Source organism: Sus scrofa, unplaced genomic scaffold (assembly GCF_000003025.6).
Source record: "Sus scrofa isolate TJ Tabasco breed Duroc unplaced genomic scaffold, Sscrofa11.1 Contig1878, whole genome shotgun sequence".
NCBI lineage: Eukaryota > Metazoa > Chordata > Mammalia > Artiodactyla > Suidae > Sus > Sus scrofa.
Window position 1 is genome coordinate 145,910 of NW_018084968.1, and position 23,159 is coordinate 169,068.

Genomic DNA, 23,159 nt, shown 5'->3' on the forward strand with positions numbered 1-23,159 from the left:
TGTCCTATCTTAATAAATTTATTTCGTGCCTATCACTTTGTCTCTCGTTGAATTCCTTCTGTGCAGAGGCATAAAGAACCTGAACCTCCGTGAGTCCAGACTCAGGGTGAGTAATTCTAATTTAAAAACGTGGGTTCAAGTTCCAATCTGTGTTCCGGCTAGGTTCAGGCCGTTAGTGCTGTCAGTTTCAACAGCACATCAATGAGGTAGAAAAGCTGAGAATATAGAGGAAAAAATGTAGGCCAGGCAAATGAGTCCCTTCGTCTCCACAATTCTCTCGTGTAACATGGGTTCTGTCCCTAGTGCAAAACTCTCATCGTTTATGGAACTCCCTGTATGTGGCTGCTTACAAGATAAAATAATCCTATTTTTTTGCCCATCAGTCTTCCAAAAAGTGCTGTTGCTCTTTCCTTTCTTGCTCCTTTAGGGCAGATCTCACAGCTTCCCAGACACTTCCTGATTTTAAAATGTCCAGTCCAGGTAGCCCAGTTTGAAACATTATTCTTTTTTTAATTTTTTTTTAATTAAAGCCTAGTTGGTTTACAGTGTTGCTTCTATTCTGTTGTACAGCAAAGTGTCCCAATCACACACTGTTCCCTGTGCTATACAGTAGGACCCCATTGCCCAGCCATTCAAAATGTTGCAGTTTGCGTCCATCAACCCACCCCACCCCCATCCATCCCACTCCCTCCCCGCTCCTCCCCTGGCAATATTCTTCTACCCAATTCAAAGCATTTGGTGTCTCCACCAGCCCAGACCTGCCTGCACACTGGGGAGTGTGTTGTGGTCTCTGCATGTGGGCGGAAAAAGAATTTTCTGTATTTAAACCAAGATGTAGAAAACACAAGTTTATTGAGGCAAGAGGCCCTGTTAACACAGTGGGTCAACTTCCTGATAATTAGGGAGAGCTGTCTCTGGCCACATGGTCGTGTCTGTTTTTATAGCCCAGAGACAAAGGAGTGCGGGGAGTGGTCATGCCATACACTTGTTGACCTGCTGACGGGTTGGGGAAGGAGGAGTCTTCTGATACTCTTGCTGGTTGGTTGGGCGCATATGTTGCCCCCATAGGGGTGGACTAAGGAGTGGGCTACATACATTTCCTAGTAGGGGGCAGGGAAGAGCAGGCCAAGTTGCTGGGGTGGGGGTCCTTGGGAACATTGTAACAATTACAGCGAGACAGGTGGGCTGATAAGGGTCTGGCAAGTCTCATCTCAGCCACAGGCTTTTTTTTTTTTTTTTTTTTTTTTTTTTTTTGTCTTTTGTCTTTTTGTTGTTGTTGTTGTTGTTGTTGCTATTTCTTGGGCCGCTCCCGCGGCATATGGAGGTTCCCAGGCCAGGGGCCAGGGGTTGAATCGGAGCTGTAGCCACCGGCCTACGCCAGAGCCACAGCAACGCAGGATCCGAGCCGCGTCTGCAACCTACACCACAGCTCACGGCAACGCCGGATCGTTAACCCACTGAGCAAGGGCAGGGACCGAACCCGCAACCTCATGGTTCCTAGTCGGATTCGTTAACCACTGCGCCACGACGGGAACTCCAGCCACAGGCTTTTGAGTTTTATTTCTTGGAGAATCCTTGAAGTCCCATAGAGTGGAGGCTTTGTTTCTCCTTCATGCCTCATTCCCCCTTCCTCCTAATGCTTTGGACTCTCCAAGATCAGGATCTGAAAGGGGGGGGGGGAGCAGGGGGAAGGGTGTGCATGCATCTTTTTGAATTAAAATTTCCTTAGATAGGTGTTCCCATTGTGGTTCAGCAGTAACCAACCGGACTAGTATTCATGAAGACACGGGTTCAATCCCTGCCCTCCCTCAGTGGGTTAAGGATCCAGTGTTGCTGTGAGCTATGGTGTATAGGTCACAGTTGCAGCTTGGACCCCATGTTGCTGTGGCTGTGGTGTAGACCAGCAACTGCAACTCTAATTTGACCCCTAGCCTAGGAACGTCCATATGTCGCAGGTGTGGCCCTAAAAAGACATAAAATAATAAAATAAAATTTCCTCAGTACATACTGGCTAACTCTTGATTTCCACAGGACTTGCTGAAACAGCTCTTTTCACTCTGTCATGCCTCTCTCTTCCTTCATTCAAATGTGCACAGAGGAGGGAAGGTGTCCCAGGATACACAGTTTCAGTTCCTCGGGATGAATAGCTTGTTAAGACCTAATGTACAGCATGGACTACAGTTCACACTGTACTGTGTGCTTGAGGTGTGCTGAGAGGGTTGACCTTGAGGGTTCTCTCTGCACCAACAATATAAGGACATAGACAAAGAGAGCGAGAGAAAGAGAAGAAAACCGTCACCATGTGAGGCGATGGGCCTGTTAACGATCCTGAGGGTGGAATCCCAGGAGGCCCCACTGGCTCACGGGTGGGTGGAGTCGGGCTCCTTGCCTGCGGCCCACCCACTAGCAGGTGAAGCCAGATCTTGCAGTTAGAGCGGGAGGACTGGCCAGCAGAGCTGGTTCCTGGAATCTGATTGCAGGACCCCGGGATCCCTGAGCTCATTTCTGACCCCTGGTGGTGGTAGTGAGGGTGTTCCTGATGCAGTTGGGTGTGGGGTGCAGGGTGTCTGGAAGCTCGCCTTGGCCTGCTCGTGGGCAGGGCCAGACCTGCATTAGGGGGTGGTCATTGTTTTCCTGCTTCTGTTTCTTCTCCCTGGTGGGCGAGGCTGGTCTAGAGGCGAGTGCAGGCTTCCTGGCAAGAGGGCCCGTGTCTGCCCACTGGTGGGTGGAGCTGGCCTTGGTCCTCAGGTGGGCTGGGCCATGTTCAGAGACAGCTGTGGGCTCTTTAGTCTTTAGGCAGCCTGTCTGCTGATAGGCGGGGCTGTGTCCCCGCCCAGTTAGTTGTTGGCCTAAGGCTTCCCATTACTGGTGCCTGCAGGCTGATGGCGGGTGCTAGGTTTTGGGGCTGAAGAAGCAAACTACCAGCCCACATAGCAGCAGTGTTCCTGGGGCTGAATGTTCCCCAGCTTGTGTTGACGTTCCCAGGCTGAGCCGCAGCCACACCCTGCTTCTCCAGGAGACTCTCCAAGAGCAGCAGGTAGGCCTGGCCTATTAAATTACTGCTTTCTCCCTTGGACCTGGTTGGGCATGAGTGTTTGTGTGCCCTTACAGAGTGACGTCTCTGTTTCTCCCCATCCTGTGGGGCTTCTGCAGCTCAGCCCCCCTGCTCTCCAAATCCAAGTGCTCTGGGGGTTCGTCCTCCCAGTGCAGGACCCCCCACACCCCTCTCTGGGCTGGGGAACCTGATGTGGGGCTCAGAGCTCTCATTCCTGTTGGGAACTTTGCAGTGTAATTAGTCTCCAGGGTGTGGGTCTCCCACCTGGAAGCTATGAGATTTGATTATATCGCGAGTCTGAGTCTGCCCCTCTTAAGCGTCTCCCTTTGGTTCCTTCTTTATGTATTTTGTTGTAGAAGATCATTTCTGGTGGCGAGGCAGGGAGTGTTCCAGTCTTTTCCATGGATGGCTGTTGTACACATTGCTGTGGTTTTGGTGTGCTCCTGAGAGGAGGAGAGCTCGGGGTTGCTCTGACGCCATCCTGACCTCTCTCCCAATTCTTTTCTTCTTTTTAAGTAAACATTTATAGCTATAAACTTCCCTCTTATCCTTGCTTTTGTATAGTTTTAAATTTTCATGATTCTGGTTAAAGGAGTGATGTAAAGATATTAAGCTGTGTCCATAAGATCCAAAGATTGCGCTTTCATCACTAAAGCCGGTGTCTCTCATAACGTTGGCAAAGAGCTACCTTTACAAGGGTCACCTGAGGTGACTGTAATTGATAGGACCTCACCCCAGATTTTCTGCATTAAAATATCTCTGACACATGTGGCAATCAGCATTATTAACAACCTCCCCAGGAGAACTGGGTGCGTGCTAACACTGAGAAACTCTTCTCCATACTGTGCCATCTCCTTCTCGGAGTTAGCAGAGTGCTCTGCGGAGTGGGCAGCCAGAAGCATTGAGTAATGGGTCAACCAAAGTATGACATCTTTGGAAAGGAACCCTAGATCTTCCATATCTTCCTGATTCCAAATCCAGTGTCTTTCTCTAAACCCAATTGGATAGCACTCCTTAGGATTCCTTCTTCAGTTAGGAAGGCTTTAAACCCTTGTCAGAAATGGCCTTCTGCTCTTCTTGATGCTGAAGTCTGTCTTTCAAGCTAGCAGAACTCAGACCCCATGCCTGCCAGACTGACCAGCCTGTGAAGCAGGTAATTGGAAGCTTAGAGCAGCAGTTAGGGTCAAACTCCCCCCCCCCCCCAGTCACCAGGGATAGTTTATTCACAGTAATATCTTTCATCAAGGATGCTCCCCCTCAAACAGACTTTGTCCTGAAAAGAAGGGGAAGAAAACAAAACTTTGAGATTACTGTCTGATAAAAGTCCACGTGATTTTTGTTGTACTATTCTGCAAGGACTGCTAACGCTAGGTTCCTCCAACTAATGTTGAACTTGATTCAATCTTGAATTCCACTACCTTGGGCTCTGGGGAGAACTGCTAACCTCTCGTAATGGAAAGGGACAAAGAAAGGCCATCTTTGGATTTGTGAGGTCGCGCACAGCTCAGGCAGCATGGAATTTATTGAGTTTGCTGCCAGCTCGAGCCATTTTCTCAAAATGACTGTCTCTCTGGGGAGAGATACCATGCTAATGCTGTTAGAAGCTCAGAGGTTAGGCTTTAAAACCATATTTGGCTGTTTCACCAACTTTTGTTTTAACAGTTGTTTAAAATGTGAAAAACTCAAGGAGGGGAAAAAAAAAAAAAAGAACCCAAAACCAAATAAAAAGACCAAAGGAAGACAGGGAGGTGATGTTGGGAGTTAGCATAGAAAAAGAGAGTAAGCAGAGACACGGATAAAAGAACTTGGCTTAGTGAAACGGGAAGAAATTTTAGGTCCTTTCTTCTTTCTCATTTGAAGAAAGCATGGGCATAAGCTTTTCACTTTCCTGACCCTCCCCTAGAATTGTCTGTGAGCCCGTTTTGTTTTGTTTTCCCTCTGAGCCTAAAACAGGTATTGAAGGATCATCTTGGAAAGTTTTAAATTGCCTGCATGGCACTGAAGCTGCCCATAGACTCCTCTGAGTCACATGTGGCTTAGCAGAGGATGCAGCCACAGAAGAGGAATCAATCTCTGCATCTTGTACATTTTGACAGCCCGCGCTGGCTGCCCTCCTCCCTCTCCCACCAACTCCTAGAAATCCTCCAGCTGAATCTTCCACGCTCATTCTCTTAGAAAGACAGCTGCGTGTAATCCCTTGTTATTTAGGGGATGGAGCTTCAGATTTGCCTGGGTAGAGCCAGGCTCCTGGGCTCCGATCTGCCCTACTGTTCTCTCTCCCATCCCCATAGAAGGAAGACCCTGGAAAATTGGATGGGCAGGGAGGACATCCCTGGGGGCCCTAGGTTTCCACTCCCCACCACACACACTCGAAGCGGAAGTATAGGACATCCTTCCACCATTCAGAAACTTATTAACATTATAAGGCACATCTCTCTTCTGCTCAATACTTTGCCCTTGTGAAAAAAGGGAGGGGGGAGGAAGAGAAAGGAATTAATTGGAAGTTCCCCTGCAGTGGGTTAAGGATCTGGCATTGCCACGACTGTGGTGCAGGTCGCAGCTGAGGATTGGGTTCGATCCCTGGGATCTGGGAACTTCCACATGCTATGGGTGTGGCCAATAAATAAAAGGAATTAATCAAAGAAGGTATTTTGACATATGACTCTGGTTACAAATATTGTGCTTGTCTACATCTCTAGCAAAGTCGCTTATAAACATCCAGGGGAAAGGGCTGTGCTCTCCCTGTTTCTCCACTCTTTTTCTCTCATGCTAGTCTTGATGTCCTGTAAGTGGCCGCCTGCCAAATGAAGGTCAAGATAGAGTTCTGAAGTCTAAATGTTGCTGCTGCTTTGTATTAAAAGTGCTAATTATAAAAAAAAATAAGAATAACCTGATGTCCCACTTGTTTATTTTCACTTTTGTTGCCTTTGCTTTTGGGGTCAAACCCAAAAATCTCATTGCCAAGACCAGTGTTAAGAAGCTTATCCCTTATGCTTTCTTGCAGATGTTTATGGTTTTTGGTTTTATTTTTTAAATTTTTTATATTATTACTGCTTTTTATAATTAAAGTATAGCTGATTTACAGTGTTATGCAGATTTCTTTTGGACAGCATAATGACCCAGCCGTACAGGTATATGCATTCTTTTTCTCATATTATCTTCCATCATGTTCTATCCCAGGAGATTGGATATGGTTTCCTGTGCTGTACAGTAGGACTTCATTGCTTATCCATTCTAAATGGAATACTTTGCATCTACTAAGCCCAAACTTCCCATCAATCCCACCCCCTGCCCTTGGCAACCACAAGTTTGTTCTCTCTGTCATTTCCTGGTTTTACATTCAAGTCTTTCATCCATTTTGAGTTGATCTTTGTGTTTAGCGTAAGATAGGGATCTAGTTTCATTCTTTTGTGTGTGGCTGTCCAGTTTCCCCAATAAGGTTTTTTTTGAAGAGGCTATCCTTTCCCCACTTCATATTCTTGGTGCCTTGTCATAAATTAATTGACAACATATGTATGCATGGTTTTATTTCTGGCCTGTATATTCTAATCCATGGATCAAAGTGTATTTTAATGAACACCATACTGTTTTGAATACTACAGCTTTGTCATATAATTTGAAATTAGAATATGTAAAGACTCCAGCTTTGTTCTTTCCTCTCAAGATTCCTTTGGCTCTTCAGGATCTTCTGTGATTTCATGCACATTTTAGGATTATATGTTTATTTATGAGAAAAATGCCATTGAAATTTTGAATCTGTAGATCATTTGACAGGGATATTTGAGTAACATTACTGGCTTTTTTTCCCAGAGGAGGCATAATGATCTGTTATGGAATTTCAGACCTTTCCAATCTCCTCTATATTATGTTGGCCTACCTACATCTGTGTACCTTTTCTCACCTTCTCTCTGCCATGTTGCAAAGGGACTACCCCTACAGGGGGAGACATGTAAGAATTTGGGCCAGTATTAGGATAAACGAGCAGGTCTTACTCAGGGTTAATTAGCAAGATGACTTTACAAAAGACCCAATTCATTTCATTCATCTCTTGTATCATAAGGGTGATATTTTGATCTGTCTGCCTGACATTTTTGCCTATTTCTCTGGTGGAGAAATTAGATTGTTATTTACCCACTTCCTAATAACCAATGCTAAAGAGGCATTGCTATGAGCAGAAAATGAGCCAAGAATATTTTTTTCTTTTCCGTTATACTTTATTACAAGACAGTAATTAGTAGTAATAAGTAGTTTCCTATGCTATACAGTAGGACCTTGTTGGTTATCTATTTTAGACATAGTAGTTTGAATCTACTAATCCCAAATTCTTAATTTATCCCTCCCCTCCTTTCTTCTCTGGTAACCATAAATTTGTTTTCTATGTCTGTGGGTCTGTTTCCATTTTGTAAATAAGTTCATTTGTATCATTTTTTTGATTCCACATATAAGTGACCATATATTTGTCTTTCGTTTTCCACCTTGCTTCACTTTGTGCGATAATCTCTACATCCATCTATGTTGCTGCAAATGGTATTATTTCATTCTTTTTAATGGCTGAGTAATATTCTTCATCTGTGTGTGTATTCTTCATCTTCTTTATCTGTTCTTTATCTGTTCATCTGTCAATAATGGACATTTAGTTTAGTTCCATGACTTGGCAATTATAAATAGTGCTGCTGTGAACATTGGGGTGCACATAACTTCCCCAAGTAGAGTTTTGTCCACATATGTGCCCAGGTATGGGATTGTTGAATCACACGGTAGTTTTTTTGTTTGTTTTTGAAGGAACCTCCATAGTATTTGTCATGGTGGCTGCACCAATTTACATTCCCACCAACAGTGTAAGAGGGTTTCCTTTTCTCCACATCTTCTCCAGCATTCGTTATTTGTGAACTTTTTAATGATGGCTATTCTGACTGGTGTGAGGTGATACCTTACTGCAGTTTTGATTTGCATTGCTCTCATAATTAGCAATGTTGACCATCTTTTCACATACCTGTTGGCCATCTGAATGTCTCTTTGGAGAAAGGTCTGTTGAGGTCTTCTGTCCATTTTTTTGATTTGGCTGTTTGTTTTTATTATTGTTGAGTTACATGAGCTATTTGTATGTGTTGGAAATTAGGCTCTTATTGGCTGCATCATTTGCAAATATTTTCTCCCAGTCTGTAAATTATCTTTTTGTTTTGTTTATCATTTCCTTTGATGTGCAAAAGAGTGTAGATTTGGTTAGGCTCCATTTGTTTATTTTTGCTTTTATTTCTATTGCCTTGGGAGACTGACCAAAGAAAAGATTGGTATGATTTATGCCAGAGAATGTTTTGACTATGTTCTCTTCTAGGAGTTTTATGATATCATGTCTTAGTTTTAAATCTTTAAGCCCTGATGAGTATTCTTTGTGTACAATGCAAAGGTGTATTTTAAGTTCACACATTTACATGTGGCTGTCCAGCTTTCCCAATACCATTTGCTGAAGAGACTGTCTTTTTTCTGTGGTATATTCATGCCTCCTTTGTCAAAGATTAATTGACCATAAGTGTCTAGGTTTATTTCTGTGATACAAAAATACTGAGGGTAGGAAAAGTCCAAATCAAAAGGAATGAGATGCCCAGTGTGAATCCTCTTGAGAATTTGCCTATGGTGCCCCTCTCCCAAGACATTTCACTTCCATCTCATCAAAAATGGTTAAAGAGGAGTTCCCCGTCGTGGCGCAGTGGTTAATGAATCCAACTAGGAACCATGAGGTTGAGGGTTCGATCCCTGGCCTTGCTCAGTGGGTTAAGGATCCAGAATTGCTGTGAGCTGTGGTGTAGGTCACAGATGTGGCTTGGATCCCACGTTGCTCTGGCTCTGGTGTAGGCCAGTGGCTACAGCTCCAATTAAACCCCTAACTTGGGAACGTCCATATGCCATAGGAGTGGCCCTAGAAAAGGCAAAAAGACAAAAAAAAAAAAAAAAGTTAAACACACAGATCATCTGTCCAGAAATTGCCACAATTCAGATGCCAATGGTCAAGGGCTAAGATGAGATCGATACACTTCAGTGTTGTGTAGTACCCAGTCTGTCCTACAGTCGGAGCCAGTCAATGCTGGTGTTAGGGGAAGGGGACACCCATATACCAACTTCCTTCTCCCCTCATTTAGTAGAAGCAGCCCTTGTGTAAATCAGTCCCTCAAAGGCCAACTACCAGATTGGTCTCGTGACTCAGTTTGGACGTCAGGAACCATATTTTTTATATCTAACTGAAGATGCCCAAGATCTGCATGGACCAGCCGCTAACATTACCCTATTTTAGGTCTGATACCAGATATTTCTCAGATCTACCAAGCACCTGGCCCTGCAACTTGCTATTGCTAAACACCAGTCACCCAATCCCAAACCATTCACTGACACTCAGCATGATCCAGCCATGGGTCAGTGTCCTCGTACAATCACCAGTCAATTCAACTCTCCCCATCTCTGCAACAGCCTAGCATCGCGGGTGCTCAGAAAGCTACCAAATGGATGGATAAATGAATATACTTCCCTTGTGTGCACACAGTACCGCTTTCTCTGTGTCAAATTTTCCTCACGTTTATTCATTCTTATATTACCTTTGTGTAATATATTCATTCTTATATCACTTTATATTACCTCCAAACCCATGTTCCGCCAGTACCTGGTATGTTGTTGGTAATTTTTAAATCAAATCACCTTTTTCCCTTAAATGTTTTGAGTAAAAATCCTAATTTAAAGGGATGCTTTATAGTCTCAGTATTGTCGTATGGCAGTAAAATGTTTAAACCTCCCAAGACTGAAAGCCACATCATGTGTTAATATCGTGAAAGTATCACACTTGAGGAAACATGGCCCCAGTTCCGGGTCCACCACAACCTGAACCGGGATCCAGCAAACTCTCTGGTGCCAGCTGAACATTGCATCTGATCCCCACCTGCAGGCTTTATCAAAGGCAGTGCAAATTGTGACACTTGTTAGCAACAGGACAGGTAGAGCTGGTGTTTGGAAGAAGCAGGAGAGCGAGGCCACAGGCTCACAGGCTGTCAACCCCTGTCAGAAGAAGACAGGGCTAGGCCTGCCAGCCAAAGGAAATGAATCAGAATAATTATTCAGAGTCATTTGTTGAGAGCAGAAGAGGGAAGAGATTGTTTTCTTCTTTTGCAGGAAAGGCTTAGGTAAGTCTGGACCCTGCTGGGCAGGCAAGTTCCTGCCAGATAGCTGGCTGGAAACCCAGATAATTTCACACTCCACACTTCCTGATGAAGTCCGCTCTGCATTGGCTGTCAGGGTTGTCAAATGGCTTGTGGAGGAAGCGTCTGGCTCAGCAACCCAGCAGAAGATGCTGCTTTCCTGCATCTGCTTGGTTGTCCGGGAACAGGTGTCCCCAGGTGGTGAAGCCCTGGGTGTGACAGGGACCAGCCAGGTCAGGCAGCTGAGAGTGACTCACGGAGGATGCTCTGGGCCCAGGAGCAGGGCTGGAGGAAGCTGCCACCCTCTTGACCCTAATTCTGGTCTGCCTTAGTCCACAAAGGAGAGAAAAACTAAGTGAAAGGAAATGGTCAATGACTTAGTATCCATGATGTGCTAGGCATCGTGCTGGCTGCTTTAAGGATAGATGCTCTATGCATCTTTTATAAAATTTTAGAGTAAATCTTTATGTTTACATAGCCAAATAATGTAAACCCTCATCCTGGAGCTTGATGGAAAGACAAGGCATCTCCTAGGCGTTTCTGAGAGTTCCCAAAGATGGCTTTGTGTTCCCCAAACCCATTTGCTGCTTGTCACCTTTCCCTCTGAGCTATTTTCTGAACTTAAGTCTGTTCACATTGGCTGACATGTCTCCATGGTGCCACCAGCCTTCCGGGGCCACTATGCACAGTGCCACATAAGCTCATCCACCAGAGTGGATGAAGGACCCTCCTTGAAGTCCCAGGGCACAGTTAACACAGGGCTGCAAGGTTGCCATGCTGGATACTTTTGACTGGAGTTTAAGAATAAACCCAGGACACTGCACTGCAACTAGACATCCATTGTCATGGCTTCTAGGACCCACCATCCTTTCCTTTCCCGTGAAACTCCTCCACTAACATGACCCACAGTATTTACTTATTTATGGCGAAGGAAAATGCAGCATTTATTATAATGCACCAATACAAGGAGAACAGCTGGCTCATGCCCTAAAACACCAAACTCCCCAAAGGGCTTCAGCAAAACAATTTTATTTTTTTTCATTTTTTAAAATTTTATTGAAGTATCGATTTATAACGCAGTGATAACTTCTGCTGTACAACTAAGTGATTCAGTTATACATACACACGTATCCATTCTTTTTCAGATTCTTTTCACAGAATACGGGGTAGATTTCCCTGTGCTGTACAGCAGGTCCTTGTCTGGCCATTCATTCCATATACCTCAGTGTGCTTATGAAAATCCCCATCCCTGGTCTATCCCTCCCCCTCCTCCTGTTCCCTTTGAACCACAAGTTTTTCAAAATCAGTGAGTCTTTTTGTTCTTCAAATACATTCATTTGTATTCTCTTTTTTTTTTTTTTTTTTTGGCTTTTTGCTATTGCTTGGGCCGCTCCTGCGGCATATGGAGGTTCCCAGGCTAGGGGTCTAATCGGAGCCGTAGCCACCAGCCTACACCAGAGCCACAGCAACGCAGGATCTGAGCCACGTCTGCAACCTACACCACAGCTCACGGCAACGCCAGATCGTTAACCCACTGAGCAAGGGCAGGGACCGAACCTGCAACCTCATGGTTCCTAGTCAGATTCGTTAACCACTGCGCCACGACGGGAACTCCCCTGTATTCTCTTTTAAGATTCCATCTATAAGTGATATCATATGATGTTTGTCTTTCACTTTCTGACGTTCTTAGTATGATGATCTCTAGTTACATCCATGTTGCTGCAAATGGCATTATTTCGTTCTTTTTATGGCTGAGTAATATTCCATTGTATATATGTATCACATCTTCTTTATCCATTCCTCTGTTGATAGAAGATGCCTCTTTCAAAACTCCTATCATTGCAATTCCAGCCCCTTTCTCTTCTCTTTATTAGAGCCTTATAAGAAGTAGTACAAATTAAAAACAAAATAAGGTAGCCCTGTAATTATTACACAGAACATTTGACTATCCAGTCTAAAGTATGTGCATTTAAACTCAGCATTTGCCTTTGGTTCTGAATGAGTAAATTGTAACATGTGTGTGTGTATTTAGCAGACTTGCATAACCCCTCCCGATGCCAGGCACTGCTGTCCAAACATGAGCTCATGTGATCCTTACAACATCCATATGAGGTAGCATCTACTTAGATCCCCATTTGACCCTGAGGCACAGAAAGCCTGGGTAACTTGTCTAACGTCACACAGCAGCAAAGAGCAGAGCAGGACTTCACCCAGGTCATTTGGCTCTGCTGCCAGTGCTCTTAACTGCTGGACCACACTTTCCTTGCAGCGTCCCCTTCTGCTCAGAAGGAGACCCAGTCCCAAAGACAAGCCCAAGTTTACACAGAGGGGCCTTAGAGAAGAAATGCTGTCAGGTTTGTCCCCTCTTTCTACCATCAAATGACCAGAAATATTGTTGTCTAGATACAGGACCCCTCTCCCAGTTACATTATCTAAGCTGGACTTCATAACAACACTGCTATTGTCATTTCCATTTTGCAACTGGGAGCACTGAGGCACCGTAAGTAGTGGAGCTTGGATTTGACCCTCCTTTTTAAAAATATGCTCTTTCCGCTGTACCAAGCACTGTATCTACATGGTGCTACCAAAGATAATTTTTTAATTTGCTTCATTTTAAACCTTTTATCTGTAGTTATAAAGCTTGAAAAGTTGAGAAGGAGAAAAGCTAGATTTCAAAGAATAGCTTCCTGCAATGATCAGTTACATAAGTAATGTGCTTGGGGCCAGGCATGGAGGAGCAATCTGCCGCAGGTCTAATTAGAATGTAAACTTTTGGGGTGGGCATACTTCTGCACAGCCTCCTTAAGATACTTCCTGCCTCCTGGTTCCCTTGCCCATCAGTCTTCCATTCACTCACAGAGAGGATCTCACTCAAACACATTCTTGTTCTCCAAGTTTAATGATGATGATTGTAATAATAATAATAACTTCAGCATATTTCTATTCATTTAATTGCTCATCAGAGGACTCATCTACCAGGATGGCTGGATTTGGATACTGGCCCTGCCGCGTATTAGCTTGTGACTATCAGCAAGTTAATTTGTCTCTGTGCCTCAGTTCCTTTGCTATAAAGAAAAAATAGAATTGTATATGTGGAGTAAGTAGAGCAGTGCCTGGTACAAAAGTAGGAGCTCAATAAATGTGAGTTGTTATGGTTGTTTTTCTCATGCACCAACCATAATGATAGGTACCGGTGATACAGATAAAGGATCAATGTAGTGTGGATGCAGCTCAAATTGAATCATTATAGCTGAGATGGAAGGGCATCCTTACCATGACTGCTACATTGTTTAGCAAACATTACATGGGAGTAAATATTTACCCAGCACAATTGGTCTGTTTCTAGGCTATTGCCTCAAAATCAGAGGAATGCTATGGAAGCAACTCTGAAGATAAACCTGTGCATTTTTTCAACATTGGCTCCATCTGAAAACTAAGCATCTGTGATGTCAGGAGAGGGCAACTTCTGACAACATGTCAGACAGAACTAATGTTGCAGGGATTTTTAGTGCTAAAATACCGGCTAAATTAAAACTAGACAGAGGCTATTAAATATATGTACTGTTTCTGTTATACCAGCCATGTTCCTGGTCTTATGTTGAGCCCAAAAGGAAGAAAAAGAAACAGTAGCTAGAAATGAAATAAGTCGAGGCAAATGTTAACAGATGGTGCTGCACAGCGTTGCTGGTCTTATATATGGATCATATAAACTAGAGTCTGGGATGGTTACAGCCGTACAAGGGCAAGAGACTTGGCTTGGGGCAGGGGTGGAGAAAGAGAGAGAGAGAGAGATTGAGCTTTAATGAAGCCCCTTACATAAGGATGGGAGCCTTGAAGTGCCATTCCATCTGTGAAAAGGAGATAAAACTTCATTCCAGCTCAGATAAATTTCTATATAACTGTGGGTTAGAAAATAAAGTCACCATAAGTAGAAATACTGAGCCTTAAGCATGCCTGGTAGGTAGTCTGAATTCAAATTATTACTATCCTTCAGAAAATCCTAAATAAGAAATAAAGACACTATCATATGATCCAGCAATCCCACTCTTGGGCATATATCCAGACAAAACCTTCCTTAAAAAAGACACATGTACCAGCATGGTCATCGCAGTTCTAGTCACAATAACCAAGAAATGGAAATAACCCAAATGTCTATCAACAGATGAATGGATTAGGAAGATGTGGTATATATACACAATGGAATACTACTCAGCCATAAAAAAGAACGAAATAATGCCATTTTCAGCAACATGGATGGAACTAGAGACTCTCATACTAAGTGAAATAAGTCAGAAAAAGAAAGACAAATACCATATAATATCACTCATATCTGGTATCTAATATATAGCACAAATGAACCTTTCCACAGAAAAGAAAATCATGGACTTGGAGAATAGACTTGTGGTTGCCTGGGGGGGGAGTTGGAGGGATTGTGGTCTTGGGGTTAATGGATGCAAACTATTGCTTTTGGAGTGGATTAACAATGAGATCCTGCTGTGTAGCACTGAGAACTATGTCTAGATACTTACAATGCAGCATGACAATGGGAGAAAAAATTATGTATACATGTATGTGTAACTGGGTCCCCACGCTGTACAGTGGGGAAAAAAAAAGTGTGTTGGCGGAAATAACAATAAAAAATTTGTTGTGGAATGAGTGTTGTCACAAGGATCTTAGCAGCTACGAACTCAAAAGGACCATAAAGATACCTATAAGATATATGGACTGCCACCGGAAAAAGCCAATATCATATGAGCCTGAGTTTCCATCTAAAATTATAAATAATAAAATTATGAGAAAAATTTAGCAAGTGATAAAATTAGTACTCGCACTACATGGAACAATATCTGGAAAAAATATATAATAATATGAAAAATAAAGAGACAAGACAAAAGTCATAAAAAACAAGGAGTATGAACAAATATACATATTTGAAAAAATAAAACCTTGAAGAATAAAAAATATAGTCATTAAAATTGAAAACGCTATGGTGGATTTAAATAGAAAATGAGATATAGCCAAAAAAACATCAGTAAACTGGAAGATAAACCCAAAGAAATGAAGTAGATTATGTTACAGAGAAAATTATAAGATATTTTTAAAATGAAGACATAAGTGCAAAGATAACATCTGAAAGAAATTTTAGAAAGAATGTAAAGATCCTAGAAGGAAAAATGGAAAGGATAGAGGAGAGGCAATATTTGAGGAGATTACACCTGTGAAGTTTTCTGAAAGGAGCAAAGATGGCTTGAAAAGGCACATTGAGTCCTGAGATATACAATCCAACCCATATCTTGACACATCATGGCAAAACTTCTGAACATCAAAGACAAAAAGAAACAACGGGAAAGGAAAAAAAGATTACCCTACATAGGAATTATGACGAGACTGACAGCAGTGTTCTTATGAATGGCAATAGAGACCAGAGGACTATAGAATAGTATCTTTTAGGTTCTTTAGTAAAATAACTGCCCTCCTGGAATTTAATGCCAGGTCTCTCACATGCAAGAGGAGTGATGAAACACTGCATTGGTGGGCATCCTAAAGCAACTACGTCTAAGTCTTGCCCTTGCCGAGTAGCAGATTAAAAGGACCCTGGAAATCAGAGTGTAAGTATTTATGGACCTAGAATTTCCAAAAAATAAAAATAAAAGCATCTCTTTCTTTTTCTAGAGAAAGAAATGAAGCTCATGACAGATAAGTTTGTGCTGATTTTGGTTTCTTATCTTACTCCAACCTCTGAGGTTAAATTCCTTCTCAGAGACAGGTTAGTCTATTATGGGCAGGTGATCGAACTGGCCTGGGAAGCCCTGATGGAAGACACATATAGCTGCCTGGTCAGGAGAACACTGAAATTGTCACAGATCTCAAAGAGCTTACAAGATAATGAAATAGATAATTCCAGCATCATCAAGAGTGGAAGCCCTCCAAAGAGAGAAGGGGGGATGATAGGTCCACCCAGAAAGGAGGTGTCTCTCTCCTCATTGTAGCTCCAATTCAGCTTGACATAATCTTTCACTATTCCCCAAACTAACCCTCCCCTCAACATGACTGGATGGCTCACTAACCCTTGAAAACAAGCTGTATTTTAGCATCGGTTGTTTGTTGGTGGATTACCTGACTGGTTAAATAAACAAAAGCAATTCATCTGTCCTTAGGTCTTGGCATCTCAGCTGCACTAAACCACTCTTGATAGATTGTAGCATCCACTTGTACATAGAAATCTTCTCCAGGATACAAGCCACGGCATGCCCTACCCTCCAAGTTGTGACAACTTTCATTAAGGCAGGATCGTATTCTAAACAGTTTGGACACAAGCTTTGGAGCCAAGTTTCCTAGACTCTAATTCTGATTCTACCACAAGCTCTGTGACCTTGGGTGAGATACTTACCTTCTTTATGCCTCAACACTGAACTATAGAAATAAAATTGAGACATAGCTCATAGAGTACTTACAAATAAGAATTTAATGAAGCAAAAATGTGTAAAACTGAGACATTCCCAATACATGGCAACACTCAATATAAGTTAGCATAAATTGCTATTATTTTTCATTAACACTTAAATCACACAGAACCAGGAAGAAATAATTGCTCTTTGATGGGTATGTTATCACAGGTAAGAGAAGGGCATCTACATAAAGAGTTGGAGAGGACCATAAAATCTTACAATTTCCCACAACACGACACTGATTCACAAAATATTGAGAAGCTACCAAAACTAGACATCAGGTCTCTCGATTCTCAAGCTACCACTCATTCTATTGACTCAATCACTGGCACAATCCCAGTCTCCTGGCTCATAACTAGCAATGTTCATCACTTTACTGTTCCTATTATAATAACTGCAATTCTTAATACTTACACTATAACAACTCCTATTACAGCTGCTATTGCTACAACCATAACTCATCCTGCTACTACGCTATCTTCACTGTCTTACTGCCAGAAACCATCCATGCACCAGTCTTATTTTAGACACTTAAAAAAAAAGGATTCTCTCTAATCATGACTGCAGTTCTGCAAGAACTGTAATTATCTCCCCATTTTTACAGATGAGGGAAATGCCTAAAAAAATGGCTCGCTACTCCTAGCCAGTGAGCAGAAACATCAGGATTCACACCTAGATCCCTCTGGCTCCCAAAACTATGCCTTTTCTACTTCACCAATCTGCTTCTTGACCTAAACTGTATTGGAACACAATCGAGCAGATTTTTGCCCGAGTTTTACAGCTGTTTCTCTTAGTCTGCAAAACAGGTTGCTCCCAGTTGCTGAGCCTGACGATCGGTGCCAATTTGTCACGATGCCAGTGGCATATTAATGATTTAAAAAAGCACAGGCTGACGGCTTTTTCTACACCCAGCAGATGCCTGTGTTCCTAGAATGGTAACAGCATCAAAGTGGAGCACACCCACTGACTTGCAATGTTTTCTGCAAATGCCAAGTCTATGGACATCCTCTGGGGACCAAAACCAGGGATGAACTGTCATGCTCACCTGCAGGGGAAAGAAGAAAAAAAATAACCAAGATAAAACCACCAGGGGCCTTGAGTCTGGCAGTGGATGCCTTTCAAGAAGAGTTTAAGATATGTCTCATCTGCCCTCTGGTATTTGGAAAGCCTTGACCCTTCAGCTTTCTCACTTTGGCTCTTCCCTTCCAGCCCTTGGCATGATTATTTTGATGAAATGCATCCCATGTGATGGCTCCACTTGAGTCTAATTGACAGGAGGAAGGGGGAGAAGGAAGCTGGGCAGCATGGAAGCTATAGATAAATGGCGCCTGTTGGAAAGGTGGGGTGAAAAGCAGGAGTGTGATGGTAGCCATTTGGAAAGGTGCTTGACTTGCAGACTCATACGTCTTTTACGACTTGGCAATTGTGCTTCCCACCAATGGAAAACAATGAAAAAGTGACTGCCCACCAAATGCAACCCAGCTTTCTGAGAGCAGGAAGCAGTATTCCACCCTCACACCTCGTCCGGTATCTCTGTGCACCATTCATCATCTGGGCAGGGGAAGGCACAGGCCTTGGAAACCTCTGCAAAGCTTCAAAGGCAGGATGTGCTTTGAATTCCAAGTTACTCTTGTTCCAATTCTCATTTTTCCAAGGGTTGCTAACCCTTAATCAGGAGCTAGGTTGATGGGGCTGGTCCAGGCACTGAGCATGCAAGGGAGCAGGGAGGAATCCTGAGAGGCTTTGGGGAGAGAGAACACAGCGAGGATGGAGGAGTGGTAGACATCCAGGTAAAGCGAGTTGCCTGAGTCAGGTTGTCAGCCTATGTGATGGAGATAATGGTGACAGTGATGAAGACTGTGACAGTGGTGGAGATGATTTTGATGATGGAGATAACGATGGGACAGTAAAGAAAATAGCATTTGCAGAGCATCATATGCCAGACGTGGGCTTAGAACCTCCGTATGTGGCAGACATCATGTATTTCCTCCTACTTCCTCCCTCTGGCCTCTCCATCCTACATCCTGTGTTTTTAGTTCCACCCCCTGTGTATTTGGCCTCAGGATGGGACAGGTCTAGGTCGTGGGGGGCTTAGAGAATGCATGATTGGATTTCCTTCTTTAGAGGTCTGGTTGCAGATGAGAAAAACATTCTCAGATGAGGGTAGAGGGAAAGGCATTAGAGGGGGCACAGAGCTTTGGTGACTTAGGAATGGCTATATTCATTTTCCTGAGCCGGCCCAACAAAATGCTTTAGACTGGATGGGCTTAAACAAGAGATATTTATTTTCTCATGATTCTGGAGTTTAAAAATTCAAGATCAAGATGTCCACAGGGTTGGTTTCTTCCAAGCCCCCCTCCTTGGCTTATGGATAGTTGTCTTCTCCCTCTGTCTTCACACGGCTGTCCTTCTGTGTGTGTCTGTGTCCTAATCTCCTCTTCTTATACGAACCCCAGTCATACTGATTAGAATCCACCCTAGTGACTTCATTTGAATTTAATGAGCTTTAAAGACCTTATCTTCAAACGTAGTCACATTCTGAGGTATTGGGGGTTAGGGCTTCGACATAGAGACTCTGGGTGGGCACAAATCCGCCCCTAACAGTGGCTTGAGGGACAAGAAACACTGTAAAACCACAAATGGTCTGAGGAGTAGAAGGGGAAATAACAGTTTGCCAGATCTTCTTTCCCAAATAGGACCCCATACAATCCAACAAGACCTCATGGTGGAAATGCTATGTTGCATCTATGCAGGAAAGCATGGGCTCACCTCATAAATGCTGTCAAAGCCAGACTGGCTAAGCTCTTTGTGGCTAAGAGCGGGTCAGACCTAGCACCGACAAGGAAGACCGAAAACACTGCTCTTATCAAGCAAAAAGGAAACTGTCACCTAAGACCAGACATGAGCGAGGACATCTCAGAGACTGTAAGCATGTATAGAAGTTGATAACTAAGATTGCCAAGCATTTATGTCACACTACATGCCAGGTACTGTTAGAGAGGCTTCATTTTAATTAACTCCTTTAATTCTATCATCAACCCTATACAATATTGTTATTACCCCCATTTAACAGACAAGAAAACTGAGTCACAGAGTGAACTTGCCCTCCTGGGTTGTAGGCAAGGAAATGGAAGAACCAGGATTCAAACCACTGGATAATTCTCCTAACTAGAGCTAATGTTTATCACTACCCAACAATGTTCCACACTGACTATGTAAATGTCCAAATTCATCTATACCTGCTGGCATGCAGCTGCTGGTCCAAGACTCTTGAATGCCTTCTTGCTGCCCTGTCCACCAAGCCTGCTGTCAACACCCAAACCCAGAGACCAGAATCCATAAACGAAAGAATGAATTCCCCATCTTCTCAGGCCCATTTAAGCTCTACAGGTCACACCATTCAGATTGATAAGGGCTTGTACCGCAATGGTTGTTAAAAGATTTTAAATGTTGTTCCTGCCCTATCCCCCTGTATTATGTTGCCCCCTGTGGACCAGAGTGTTCCCACTTATGCCTTGGCACTAGGGAACCCAGTGCATCATTCACAATAGGCTGCAGCATGTAGTGGATTCATCTACAAAAGTCTCGCTCATAGAGTTCTCGTCATGGCGCAGTGGAAACGAATCCGACTAGGAACAATGAGGTTGCGGGTTCCATCCCTGGCCTCGCTCAGCAGGTCAAGGATCCGAAATTGCTGTGAGCTTTGGTGTAGGTCACAGACACGGCTCATATCTGCTGTGGTGTAGGCCAGCAGCTATAGCTCTGAGTAGATCCCTAGCCTGGGAACGTCCATATGCCATGGGTGTGGCCCTAAAAAGACAGACAAAAGTCTTGCTCAATGCTACATGACTAATATCTGTCAGCAAGGAGTCTCTGTACATCCTAGTTGCTCAGGGGTCCAGTTGAGGAAGCCTCCGTCCTAACGTTTGCCTGCACAGTTACCAAGGAAGAATAAGACCACAGCATACGGAATGCCGACTCTGAATGAGCCTACCAGGAAGTGACGCATGCCATGGCTACTTATATTTCATGGGGCATTTGGCATTGTATAGTTATGCCCATCTTCAGAGGGGCCAACCCTACCACATGTCTGAAAGAAAGAATAAATGTTTGACAAAGAACACTGGTGACACCACACATGCCCAACACTTAGTGACAACACAAAGAAATCTGAGAAACTCAAATGTTCTGAGATTATGCTCTTGACATACGGGACTTAGAATAAGAAAATCAAGTTCCAATAAAATGAAGTAATGGCATTTAAAAAAAAATCCTGAGTTTCCCCACTGAGATTTGTACATGCCACATATAAATTATTTCATCAAATAATTCCAGAAATATTTTGAGAAGAATATTTTTATTCCCATTTTACAGCCAAGTAAACTGAGCTCAGAGAAGTTAAGCAACTTGCATCAGGACAGTGATAAATGCAACAGCTGAGATTTGAACCCCCGTCTGTTTGACTCCAGAACCCTTCAAACTTTTAAGATATGTGCTGCCATTTTTTTTTTCATTCATTCAACAGTTTACCTATCAAGAGCCACTGATGTGTCAGGCATTATTATGGAGTTGGGAATAGAGCAGTGAACAAGACAGGTCTCTCCTGCGTGGAGCATGTGTTTTACAGGAAAGGGCAGGAGAGCTAGAACAAAAACCAAGCAAACAACTGTGTAAGCAAGGAAATATCAGGCAAAAGCAATATTATTTTGGAAAAAAAATGGCGTTATATAATAGAGTGGATCCTTTAAGGTGGTGATATTTGAGCACAGACCTGAATGAAAGGAAGGAACCATCCATGTGAATGCCTGAAGGAAAAGTCATTTGGGGGGAAAAAAAGTTCCAAGACCTGATGGTCAGGACAAACTCAGCACATTTAAGAAATGAATGGGGAGTTCCTGTCGTGGCGCAGTGGTTAACGAATCTGCCTAGGAACCATGAGGTAGTGGGTTCGATCCCTGGCCTTGCTCAGTGGGTTAAGGATCTGGTTTTGCCATGAGCTGTGGTGTAGGTTGCAGACGTGGCTCGGATCCCGCGTGGCTGTGGCATAGGCTACAGCTCCGATTCGACCCCTAGCCTGGGAACCTCCATATGCCACAGAAGCGGCCCAAGAAATGGCAAAAAAAAAAAGGGAAAGAAATGAATGGATCTCATGGAGTTGCAATCAGCGGCTGGGGCTACAGTCCTGAGAAAGCAACAGTTGACTGGATGTCCAAGATGGTTCACTCATGTAGCTGGCAGTTGGTGGTTCCTGTTAGCTAGCAGCTCACCTGGGGATCTTCCTGAGCCCCTCCACCCTATATGTGACCTTTCCAGCTGGCATGAAATTCTCATAGCCTGAAGGTGGGGTTCCACCAGGGAATGTCTGAAACCAAATAGTCCAAGAGGCATAAAGCAGAAACGAGCTTGAAATTAGCACAGAATCACGTCCACAGCATTCTGCTGGTCAAGAATGACAAGGCCTGGCCAGATTCAAGGGGGTTGCCCTGGATCGAGTGGTGGTCCTCAAATTCATTTCCATGTAGAATCTCAGAATGTGACCGTATGTTATAAAGTCTTTGCTGATGCAATTACATTAAAATGAGGTCAGACTGGGTTGGGGTGAGCCCTAAATCCAATGATGCATCCTTATAAGAAGTGAGACAGAGACAGACAGATACAGGGAAGAAATGCATGTGGTGATAGGGGTCAAGATTAAAGTGATACAACTCCAAACCAAGGGACAGCAAGGATAGTTAGCAACCACCAGAAGCTTAGAGAAAGGTGGGGGACATCCTCCCTCACAGCCCCCAGGGGCCAATCCTGCTGACAACTCGATTTAGGATTTCTGGCCTCCAGAGCTGTGGGGAAATCCATTTCTGTCGTATTAAGCCTCTCAAATTGTGATCCTTTGTTACAGCATCCCCAGAAAACTAATGCATGAATGAAAAAATAAACTCCACCTCCTAATGAAAGTATGCTAAAGTCATAAGGAAAAATGATGGCAGATTCTATGGGGCCCATCTTCGGAGAATACAATTTGCTGCTATTCATATCTCCAAACAGTAATAGCCTCAGCAGCTGTCAGCTTGGTTTCCTCTTCTTTTCATAATTCATACATTCTTTTTCTATGTATGACCCATGGTGCATTGTGTGTGCGTGTGTGTATTTCTTGCTATGAGTCGCAAAATCTTCTTTGGAAAGGGTTAAGATGTGAACAAACCAACAACATAACATTTTCCTCTGGGACGGGGCCACAGCTTACACCGCAACCTATTAAGTTTCACTGTTTTTTTTCTGCCTGACTGAATTTCAAGCTTTTTTTCTCAGCAGTATGTAAAGATGGAGCTAAAGCTTTGACAATTTCTGAGCTTCCACTGTGGCTGGGATCAAGGAACCATAATTAATCTCCCAGGTGTTGGTGCCTGCTGCTTCCACTCCTCCCCACGAAGTACCAGAGCCAGTCCAGCCCAAAGCTAGAGGGATACCACAGGAATT

The 23,159-nt window shown here is 43.4% G+C and overlaps 1 long non-coding RNA gene across 6 annotated transcripts in view; it reads left to right on the forward strand.

The window, feature by feature from the left end:
- Positions 1-2,522: 2,522 nt before the first annotated feature.
- The window catches only part of LOC106509271, a 106,295-nt gene continuing 85,658 nt past the window's right edge, over positions 2,523-23,159 (forward strand). Inside the window, exon 1 of one of the 6 annotated variants that reach the window (XR_002341060.1) lies at positions 2,523-3,037. This is a non-coding gene — a long non-coding RNA (uncharacterized LOC106509271). The remainder of the gene's footprint in view (positions 3,038-23,159) is intronic. The other 5 variants (XR_002341056.1, XR_002341057.1, XR_002341059.1 and 2 more) reach the window with 5 other exon arrangements.